This window comes from Elaeis guineensis, chromosome 8, assembly GCF_000442705.2.
Source record: "Elaeis guineensis isolate ETL-2024a chromosome 8, EG11, whole genome shotgun sequence".
Classification (NCBI taxonomy): Eukaryota; Viridiplantae; Streptophyta; class Magnoliopsida; order Arecales; family Arecaceae; genus Elaeis; species Elaeis guineensis.
In genome coordinates this window covers 5058789-5069864 of record NC_026000.2, presented here as the reverse complement: position 1 = coordinate 5069864, position 11076 = coordinate 5058789, and the positions used below count along the sequence as shown (strand labels likewise).

At 41.9% G+C, this 11076-nt stretch overlaps 1 long non-coding RNA gene across 1 annotated transcript; it reads left to right on the top strand.

Moving 5' to 3' along the window:
• The first annotated feature begins 985 nt into the window (after positions 1-985).
• Positions 986-5886, top strand: LOC140851083 (uncharacterized). The gene is made up of 2 exons (XR_012133894.1): positions 986-5239; positions 5352-5886. It is a non-coding gene; the product is annotated as an uncharacterized lncRNA (long non-coding RNA).
• Positions 5887-11076: the final 5190 nt, after the last annotated feature.

Genomic DNA, 11076 nt, shown 5'->3' with positions numbered 1-11076 from the left:
TGATGTTCCAGTTGTGATCTTAAATTTTTACGGTTGCTCAGTCATTTGTGCTATCTCAAATTTTATGATTCCTCAGTCATTCGTGCTTTCTTTGTGGTCAGCTCTAACATACTATATAAAGAGGAAATCTTGTTATTTATCTGTCAGGCACATTCATAGTATCACATGTACTTGGAGAATTATATTATTATGTGATAGAGTACCATCAAAGTCATAAAGTTGACTGCTAGTTAGCATTCATAATTTCATATTATCTGTCTGAGAAGAGGAGTATTACTTGATATCATAGATCTTTGCCTATGGTATTTCAAAAAAATACATCATTGTGTTCTCATGATTTGCAATCAGAAATTTGGGAGCCTAGATTCACTGTTTGAAGAATGTCATTCATGAACCTTAATAGTCTCTCTCTCTCTCTCTCTCTCTCTCTCTCTCGGGTGGATGATGTGGTGATCCTGAATGCTTGTAAGTTCTCAGTTACCAAGATTATTAAGAACTCATGGCTACACTTAGTTTTATCGTCCTCTGAATTTACTCCAACCACATTAGTGCAATCATTCTGCATGCATAATATCAAACTAAAACACGTCAAAGTTCAAATGTATGCATTTTTCACATTCTGCTCTTATGTAACACAAATACTTAGCAGAAAATGCATATGGGAAATCATAAATTCACTCTTAAGTTTTAACTATTACAAAACTTTAACTTACCATCCAGTATTGCCAGTGCTTTTGAGATTCTTTCTAGTCAATACTATTTAAAAGGATGGTGTGCCCGGTGGTGGTTTGACAGTTTAATGTTGGAATTCTGATATAATATCATATATGGACTGCATCCTAGTTTCTGATCGAATGTGGATCATTTTTGTATCTTTCAGTTTATATATGTATTGGATTTGACATGAGCTAGATTCATTTCCACGAGATTTTATGGAGGGCTGTGGCCATTACTTATCTCTATAAATTTGCTCCTTTACCCTTATGTTCACTAGCAAGCATGTGATAGCAGCTTGCCCAGTCAATGTCATATCTCCTAACTTACTGCTTGATTTGTTTGTAATATGAAATAGACTTCTTTATTCTTTTTCATTCTACATTCGAGAGAAAGCACCTTCTCCTACTGTCAGCATGTTTTCCCTGCCAATGCTGTACATGTTTGAGAAGATTTAGTTTTGCTGTTGAGAGTGAAACAAGTGAACTTACCGGGAGATCGTATAGGTAACCACAAGGACTTGGGTCGAGTTGGGATTGTAAAAATGAAAGCAACCATCTTGTTTTCCAATTCAAAAGTCCTCTGGAAGATTTGTCCCCAAAGCTGTGAACCTAATACTCTCTCCATGCCTGAGTAATGCTGGGTGACATGTTTATAATTAGTGTATCATTGGTCAGGTAATATAGTGTATTGGCTTCTCTGCTACAGTGCCTCACAATTTTAGTGGATACATTACACTACGGTACTCAAATAAGTGTCTCTATTGTTTTCCATACTTAAGGTTGAAGACATTTCTTGTGACTTCTTGAAAGAGTTTTTTTTTTTTTTTTTCTGAACTGGAAAAGGATTTGTAGCGAATTCTTCTTCATCAAGGTCGCTTTGGAGTGATGATGCATTATCATTTGCTAAAAATGTTTCTCCCTTGCTTGCTCATTAAGCTTGCCACAACCCTCTGTGCACCCAACGGCCAGAGATGGGTACCAGGATTTTGGACCAAGGGACAGATCTTGGACCTTGTCAATGTTGAAGAAGGTAGAGATTTGAATAATTCTCTCAGGCAATGGAGTAAGAGATTTTAGTAAGTGTCAAATTCCACGTGCATTGATGCTGGAAGATGGAAACTATCCGGAGTTAACCATAACAAAGAAGCCTTATGAAATGTCAGCTTCAGATATTAGTAAAACAGATAGAGGAGTAAAATAGCTTGTCTATTGAAATCTAAGGTTGTGGTTGAAGGAGAGGGGGTAGAAACCCCATTTTCTTCCATAAAAATGCTGATGGATGATGACTAGCAGACAACTTGAAAGGACGTTGATGGTAAACTAAACTTGTAGATGAGATTCCTTGTGGTAGAAAGGGGAATTGGAGGCTGTTTTGTGGACATTGCATAGAAAGGGGAATTGGAGGCTGTTTTAAAGACCTCCTTGAATGGTTTGGTGTATCGTCTCTTAATATCAGGAGTTCAGAGTTCTGGTTTGGGTTGTCTACTCACTATTCAAATTTCTCATGGAGCGAAGGAAGCAACATGGAGCAGGAGGCTCTCTTTTGTTTGATTGAGGAATAGTGTGCGGTACAAGATGGTTAAGAAAAAGTAAAAAGGAAGTCATCATCTTGCACAGTTTAAAATAGTCCCAGGGACAGAAGCCCCCTTCTCTTCTTTCTTTCATCTTTTATGCGCGTAACGTGTTTTGTGGTTGGGGGCTTGCACATGGGCTGGCACATGCATCATGATGTATTGCTTGTTTACAATAATAAATTATTATATATGTATTAATCCATGAAATGGTTCATCCATGGCTTAGATCAGTGGCCATGTGACAATGGCATGGCCAGATGCTGATTGCGTGATCTCCTATCTGTATTGGCAATACTTTGATCAAGGTGTTCTACATGATTATCAGATTGGTCAGTGCAATTGGGTATTTTTCTCCTTTTGTTGCACCTAGAATCCTCGAGTACCACATTTTTTAATGGTGGTTATCTGGCACCTTTTTAGGGGATTTCGAAAAAATTAGTTGTTTGACAACATGCTGAAGATGAATGCTCTAATATTATGAACAGAGGCTATTTTACCATTCATCTGTCATCTATTAGAGATATATGGGAGTATGGATGATGGTTTTTTGAGGTGCTGAAAAATGAGTTTTTTTATATCAGACCATCTTTTGTGGATCAAGTGTCTTCAAGATGACAGTCAATATGAAATGCAGAAAAATATTTGAAGGAAAATCAAGAAAAAAGTCAAAGTCTAGGCAATTGTAACCATTTTATGCCTCATGTAGAAAAGTAACCCAGATCATGCAGGATATTGGAGTTAGAATCACAGTAGTTGTGGAATTAAGAAAAGATAAAAATATGGAAACAATTGAGTGTCCGTTTCGTTTCATGTTATCACTTTTTTTAGACTTTTATTATCTAATTGTCATCTATTTCCCTGTAATCATCCATCTCTATGGATGCTTCACATGCATTTGTTTTTAGTCTTGTGCAAACTATATTAATAGGCTTCTGTGAAAGTGCTACCTGCAAGATGTTTCTAATTGCAAAACATATGATGGCTGATGATTTCTTTCACTTTTTTTTTTTTGCACTTTGCTTAGTCTTGGACCCCTTGCCATCTTCTATGTGATTGCATATCTATTTTGCTTTCCATATGCCACTTATTCATAAGAGGATGGAAGAGTACCTAGTAAACCTTTTGGTTGGGAATTGGGATAGTGAAGGAGCATCAAAAACCTTGTATCTGTTGCCAGTTGTCTGATTATGTGGCATTTATCAGAGCCATTGTGACTTGTTTCATTGCTTCATTAATTTGTTCCAAGCTTCCAGCATCGTGACTGTTGATTGTCTATCTTCTGTTTTCTAGCATGTGAGATCAAGTTTGCCTCATCTACCATCTTGACAGCATAATGGTTAATCCCAAAAATCATACCATGTTAAGATCAGACTTTGCACCTCTTCAAGTCATAGAGGTCCTCCCACATTTTGATGGCTTTCTTTTCACTAATTACATTTATGGTGGTTTGCGGCCAATCCTCAAAACTTTTTTTGCTTATGGAAAATGCTTTAAGTGTATTTTACATCCATGCATAATTGGGTCACCAAACAGATTGAAACTTGAAGAGACAAATTCTTTCATCAATTCTTATTTTTCCAGTATTTAAGATGTGTGTCTAAGTAGTTGTAGCTACTTATTTGACTCTTTAATAAAAAAAAACGTGTCCTAAGTTTGCAATGTCTCAGCTGTTATGACTGCTCTCTTTTTTGTGTAATTAAAAAAACAAAAAAGAAATTTGTATTGAGTCAAAAGACTCATTTGTTCCTACGAATTTATCAAGTGGGAATATCAGCAAATTACATTAATTATATTTTTATAAATCAGAAACAATTACTTTATTTAATTGAAATGGTTACTTACAATGTTGATAGTGCTAGGGATCCATATTCAGTTTATATGCACCCCATTGTTTGCTATTAGAAACAACTATTCTTTCAATGATTTAAAACTTCCTTCTTGGGCCTTCAGTTTGTTGGGTTTGTGAGCATGGCACAGTGCAACTTGTCTATTGGCTTTGCTGGGACTTCTTACCTTGTCTGGTACAACGCCTGCTTGCATCTATTGGCTTGCAGCTCCTTTTTCATTTATGGATTGGTTGCTTATCAAAACATTTTAAGGTAAAATGCGACTGATAAAATACATAACTGAATTTAAGTGTCACTAGGTCAAGGGCAGCTTCCCCCATTTTCCAATTTCATTCCAAGCTTCAATTACTGATATTTGTTAAAAAAATATGTAAAAGGGAAAGCTGGTAGTGATTGACTACATGTTGAGTAGTCAGAGAATACTCACTTTTGGTTTTATAGAAATTCTTCCAGCTAGATATTCTCAATAATAATGCTTTTTGTGAAGTAAGGGCATTCATCCTTATGTTTCCCTATGAAATTTACTGGCTGCATGTTCTTCTCTTCCACATGGATGGTACCAGTCACAATTTAATTGAATAAACTTTGAGTCACTGGCACAACATTCATTTGGTAGCTTCTATGTAAAATCAGCAATAAAATGTATGCTCAATAATCTGGAATAATGTGCCATGAGGAATAAAAAAATATTCCTACTATTGATTAGAAGTGACATTTGCCACACGTTTTTTAGGGGGTTTCAGAAACCTTGGAAGCGAACGCTGTTCAAACTATTGTTAGTAACTGTAAAGTTTTCAGCATCGTCTCCAAAGGCACACCTTCATGAGGCCAAACTGTAGGCTTTAAAATTGCTGAGTAGGTTTTTGCCGTGTCCTTGTTTTCTTCAAATACTTCAGAGTTGCACACTATGATGCTTGCATGTAGTCTTTTTAGCCTTTCTTGATAGCATTGCTAAGCCTGTTGAAGCTGTTGGTGATATTTATGGAATTTGTTGACATCACAAATTTGTCGGTTTCCATCATATTTCTCTGATCATCTTTTCTTCTTTTGCAGGCTAAAGGCCATCCGTATGAATTGAGGGATGCCTTCTTTCCTTGAGAAGGTAGAAATTAGATCTAACTTAAAAATCAAGGGGAATTAGAAAGCAAAACAAGTGCAGCAGTTTTTATCGATCCTTGATGGGTGTGGTAATTCCTTCCATGATGTGCTCACAGGGGAGAGAAATTGGAATTGTATGATCGGGGGAGGTGCAATGAGTTTTTTTTGTTGGAGACGCAAAATCCAGATACTTCATACATAGAATGAACCAACATCATGTGAAGGGTGATTTGCGATACTCCAAGATCTTGGAGTTGTGCGATCTCTACTTGGCAGACATGGCAGATGTGGATCACAAATTGTTCCATGAACTTGCTGGCTGGTTCATTGAAGCAGAAACGAATTAAACAGGACCCAAAAGGTATAATGGAAGGCTGTTCTTTTTGCTTGCAGGATGTAGGAGTCGCAAATGAGATGGTTTTTACTCTGGTTGTCAATCCAAAGAAAGTTGTTCTTGGTGTTGTTGTTCTGGGTGCCTCCCACGGGCAAAATGTCTCTTGCATGAGACCTGCAAAGTGCCTTTCCTGTTTGTATGGTGCTGTTCCGTGTTGACATTGAAAGTATAACCATGTTTCTTACGTGGATCTCTCACAAGATTAGAACAAAACTTTGTGGAAGTATGGAATAGTGAGAAGTGATACGTGCCTGCAATTTCCAACTCGTCCGTTAGTTCTGTTTTTCTACTCCGGTTTTTTAAATGATTGCCCCAACTCGTAAGTGAAGAATTGTCCATTTGCTGCTCCACTGGCTCTCCTGCTACAGTACCTGAACTTTGTGTAGGTTTATGCTGCTGCGATATTCTGTGGCGTGCTGTTTCGAGCCTGGATGTGTGCATTTAGTGCAGAAGGCGGGTCTTGCCGTAAGGTTGCTTCTTGTGTTAAAAAATAATTCCTTTTTGGTGCAATAGTGAGAAATAAACATTGGATGAGAAGATAATGAACGGGGCTTTATTTTGCTGTCCTGTGGCTTAGTTTGAATGCGTGCAGTGGTTTCCATGGGATATCTAGCCTATGTTGTCCATGGAATATCTCGAGCATGGGCTGACCATGAGGACGGCAGCAGGCTTGGAGAACATTTGATCTGATAGAGGTTGGGAGCATGGATTCAGAATTCCAGTGCTGGGAACCTTATCGCGGTCCTTGCTGCCTTCTGCTCCAGGCTTCTTGCCTCCAGACTTCCCATCGAGGTCGTCATATAGGTTACGTTATCTTGAATAACTGCATTGGTGACTAAGTATAAGTTTATTGCCCCAGATGACTTGCCTTTTGGGGACGTTTTGTGGGCTAACCATAGGATAACAAATCAACTTGTGACAGCCACAAGACGCTTCTATCCTTTAGTCAAGGTGTTTATTTACGGGTTTGATCTCTAAGTGCATGAGAGAATCTGATGGATGTTCAATGCTAGAATAAGAGAAACTATGTATGAAAAATAGGTGTGAAATCAGACTCCATAGGTGATAAAGAATGGGGATTTAAGTCGATGCGATGCAGATGCATTTAATGAGGTGGGAAAATGGATATTTGCTCGAATTGAGTTCATAGCTCCAACTTGCTTTTCCTGTTCCATTTGGGGCTCAAAATATCTACTTTGATTATGGGTGGGTTTATCAATGAAATGGTGATAGATGACGCAAATAATATAGAAATGTTTGAGCTGAAACTTAAGAAAGAAACAAGGTGATTGATTTCATACCAATGAATGGAGGGTTGCTCCAAGAGGGGGTCATGCCACATCTCCGAACCATAGGAGAGGGGAACGAGGAAGATTTATATATTATAATATTAGTCCATACTGACACACGTTTTTAATTCAGAAAAAATTAAAAACATTCCTCCAAATTCGGGCAATTTATATTTAGACCTTAAAAGTTAAAAAAATGACAATTAGCCATCAAAATTTTTAATTTATTACATGACACAGTCATTGTTACAACATATTGTCATACGAGGATCGTATGATAATTAACTTTTTAAAAAATTGTAGAACTCTTCCCACTAATTTAGTAAAAGACTCTTATTTTGATGAGAATTGAAAGGGGAGGAAACTAACACTTTGAGATTTATGCTAGCAGATGAATGATTGTCTTTTAAGATATATGCAGATGAATAAATGACAAAAGATGAAATATTTTAAGATCCGTGCAAATAATGAACGATGAAGGATGGAGTGATTTGTCTATGTAATCAAATGAATGACAAAAGAGGGAGTACTTTAAGATCTGTGCAGATATATAAATGACAATGGGCATAGTGCTTTAAGATCTATGCATGCGAATGGATGATAAAGATAAATTGCTTTGAGATCTATGTAGGTGGATGGATAATAGAGGATGAAGTTCTTTGAGATATGTGCAAGTAGATGAATGACAAAGGAGAGGATGTTTTAACATGCATGCAGGCATATGAATTACAGTATATCGATTGCTCTGAGAACTATGCATATGAATGGATGATAGAGGATGGAGTGCTTTGAGATCTATTAAATGTATAGATGATGGAGAATGGACCATTTTGAAATTTGTATAAGCAGATAAATTACAAAAAATAGAGCACTTAGTAATTCGTGTTGACATATTAATAATAGAGGATGTAGTACTTTAAAATCTATATATATAGATGAATGAGAGAGGACGAAGTATCTTACGATCTATATAGGTGGTTGGAGCATTTTGAAATCTGTGCAAGTGGATAGATAATAGAAAATGAAGTACCTTAAGATTTATATAGGTAGATGAATGATCAAAGATAGAGTGCTTTAAGATCTATATAAATAGATGAATAATAGATAATGGAGTGTTTTAGATTTATATAGGTGAATGGATGATTGATGATGTTATTGTTGTTTGCATGTTTCTTTTTCAAAATTATGCTGCACAGATAGCCTCATTTGTCAATTAACATAATACATTACTTTTGCAAAAAAAAAAAAAAAAAAGAGAAAAAAACCACCGTGTTCTAAAGTTTCTAAATATCACTTGCAACTTTTATACAAGTCTGGTATCATCTGTTGTGAAGATTTAATTTCTTAAAATACTTATTGAACAAGGTCTGTCCTGACAAATCAATTGCATATCAAATTTTTATTAACAAAATGAAGATCAAACTATATTTAGTTTAGAAAAACTAATCATATCATGGTACATACTGCCTTATACCTAGGTATGAGGAGGTATGTACCGTAAGTAGTGCCCGGTTTCAAGGCGTACCAAGGTATTCATGCTTGCTATGCACCTTGTATCAGCAAACAGTTATAGGGGCATACCATGGCGCGCCAATCTGTTGCGGCCAATCGCCTCGTCGCCCGATCGCCGGGAAGCGTGCACCTGCAAAAGGAAGTCCGCACTGACCGGAGGCGGCTCCGGCGGGGACCCTCCGACGGTCAAGTCAGAGAGGTGACTGGGCAACAGTAAAATGCAGACAGAGAGCTCTGAGAGGGAGAGAGAAGAAAGAAGAGCGAGCCTGCGTATGTGGGAGAGAAGGGCGGATCGACCCTTTGCACTGTTGCCTTCCCCGGTATATATAGTGGAGCACGGTATGGCGCCGTCATTAATGGCGCGGACAAGTGAGGAACTGTCAACTCACTGTAGACTGTCAGAGCCGCCGTGGAAATGTCATGTCGCCGTGTGGCCGTCTAGTCACCAGGGTTGACCTCGCTCTCGGCGGGACAATGCCCCTGGGGAACTGTGCCGCATGTCCGTGTCAGAGCTGACAAGGTCTGGCGGCTGTACGGCGATGGGAGGAGACGGCCGACCCTTGGTCGGTGGCCAGCAGAGTGGCGTCGGGTTCCTCCGTCAGTCGGCGAGTTTCCTGTGAGTCGGCCTCTGGGTCTGGTCGGTCGGGAAGGATACGCCCGACATACCCCCAGTCGGCGATTGGGCCATTAAAAAGCCGTCGGTAGCGTCCGTTAGTCGGTCACCCCCGGCTTTCAGTCGGAGACGGTCGGTCGGGCCGCCAGCCGGTCGGGCCCTCCGATAGTCGGTCGGTCGGTCGGTGGGTTTCCCCCAACAGTTGCCCCCTCCACTCCTAAGTCGGGTGATGAGCTGGCGACTAGGAGTGGATTTCTCGTGCGCGAGGATCCGACCGTACCGCCGATTGATACGGTGTCCGGCGCCCTGTACATATCGAGAGGTTTACTGGCGCCCGACATCCAATTGGCGCCAGGCGTCTCGTCCCATCAGCATCAGGTGTCGGTCGGCGCCGGACGTCCGCCGTCCGGTGGTAAGCCGAATGTCGTTCAGCCGGCCGTTGGTCGGTCGGCAAGTCGTAGATGCGACAAAGGTCGCGTCGTGTGATAGACGGTGGTAAGCCGAACATCTTCGACCGGCCGTAGCTCGGCGGAAGTCGCGACAATAGTCGCGTGGGCTTTTTGCCTTTCTTCGGTCGGGGCCCGATCGGCCTGTCGGCCGACGGATTCTGCCCGAAAATTCGACCGTAGAGGGAGCATGAACTCCCGTTCATAGAGTCCGTCGGCCCTTTGTGGAGGTCCGACAAGTCGTCGAAGGAGGATTGACTCCCGTCATTGTAGATGCATCGGTCCGTGTAAGGGGCCGATGTGTCGTTGGTGCCAGATCCGCGTCGGGGCTGAGCGCCACCGGTAGTGGAAGAGTTAGAACTCCAATTTTTCAAACTGAAGATGTATTCCGACAATTGAATTACAGAATTCACTGGCAATACAGCTTCAAGTTGTCGGCGTTCCAAGTCCGGGGAATGGTTTTTCCTTCAAGGGTTTCCAGCCGATAGGCTCTCGGCCCGAAGGTGTCAGCAACCCTGTAGGGTCCTTCCCAGTTGGGAGCCAACTTCCCTTGGTCCAAGGGCTTCGACACCTCCGCTTTCCTCAACACTAGGTCGCCAGGCCTGAAGAGCTTTGGTCTGACCTTGGCGTTGTAGTACCGGGCGACCCTCTGTCGGTATGAGGCCATTCGGATTTGAGCCTCATTTCGCAGTTCGGGGAGAAGGTCTAGGTCGGCCCTCCGACTTTCGGAGTTGTCCGGCTCGTGGTACTGCTCGACCCTTGAAGACGGCAGGCCAATCTCGAGCGGGATCACAGCTTCTGTCCCGTAGGCCAAACTGAACGGCGACTCTCCGGTCGGGACACGGGGGGTCGTTCGGTAAGCCCATAGGACGGACCCCAGCTCGTCGACCCAGAGACTTTTGGCTTCGTTCAGTCGGGTCTTGAGTCCATGGAGCAAGGTTCGGTTCGTCACCTCAACCTCGCCGTTGGACTGTGGGTGCCCGACTGAAGTTAGTCGATGATGGATGTGGAACCTGGCGCAGAAGTCCTTGAAGTCTCGATTGTCGAATTGCCGTCCGTTGTCGGTGATGATGGTGTGCGGCAATCCGAACCTGAAGATGATGGACTTTTGGACGAAGTCCTCCATCTTCCGCTCGGTGATCTGCGCCAATGGCTCGGCCTCGACCCATTTCGTGAAGTAGTCGATGGCGACAACGATGAACTTCCTTTGGCCCGACGCCGGTGGGAAGGGGCCGAGAATATCGACTCCCCACTGAGCGAAGGGCCATGGAGCGACAATGGGAGCAATTTGGCTGGCCGGTTGGTGCTGAATATTGGCATACTTCTGACATGGCTCGCACCTTCGGACCAACTCTGCCGCATCCTTCCTCATGGTCGGCCAGTAGTAGCCCTGTCGTAAGACCTTGAAGGCTAAGGACTTGCCCCCCAAGTGATTCCCACAAATCCCTTCGTGAACCTCTCGGAGGGCGTAGTCAGCGTCGGTCGGTCCCAAGCACCTGAGCAGGGGGAGGGAGAACGACCTCTTGTAGAGTCGGCCGTCCATGATCACGTATTGCGACGCCGACCATCGGAGTCGCTTGGCCTCCG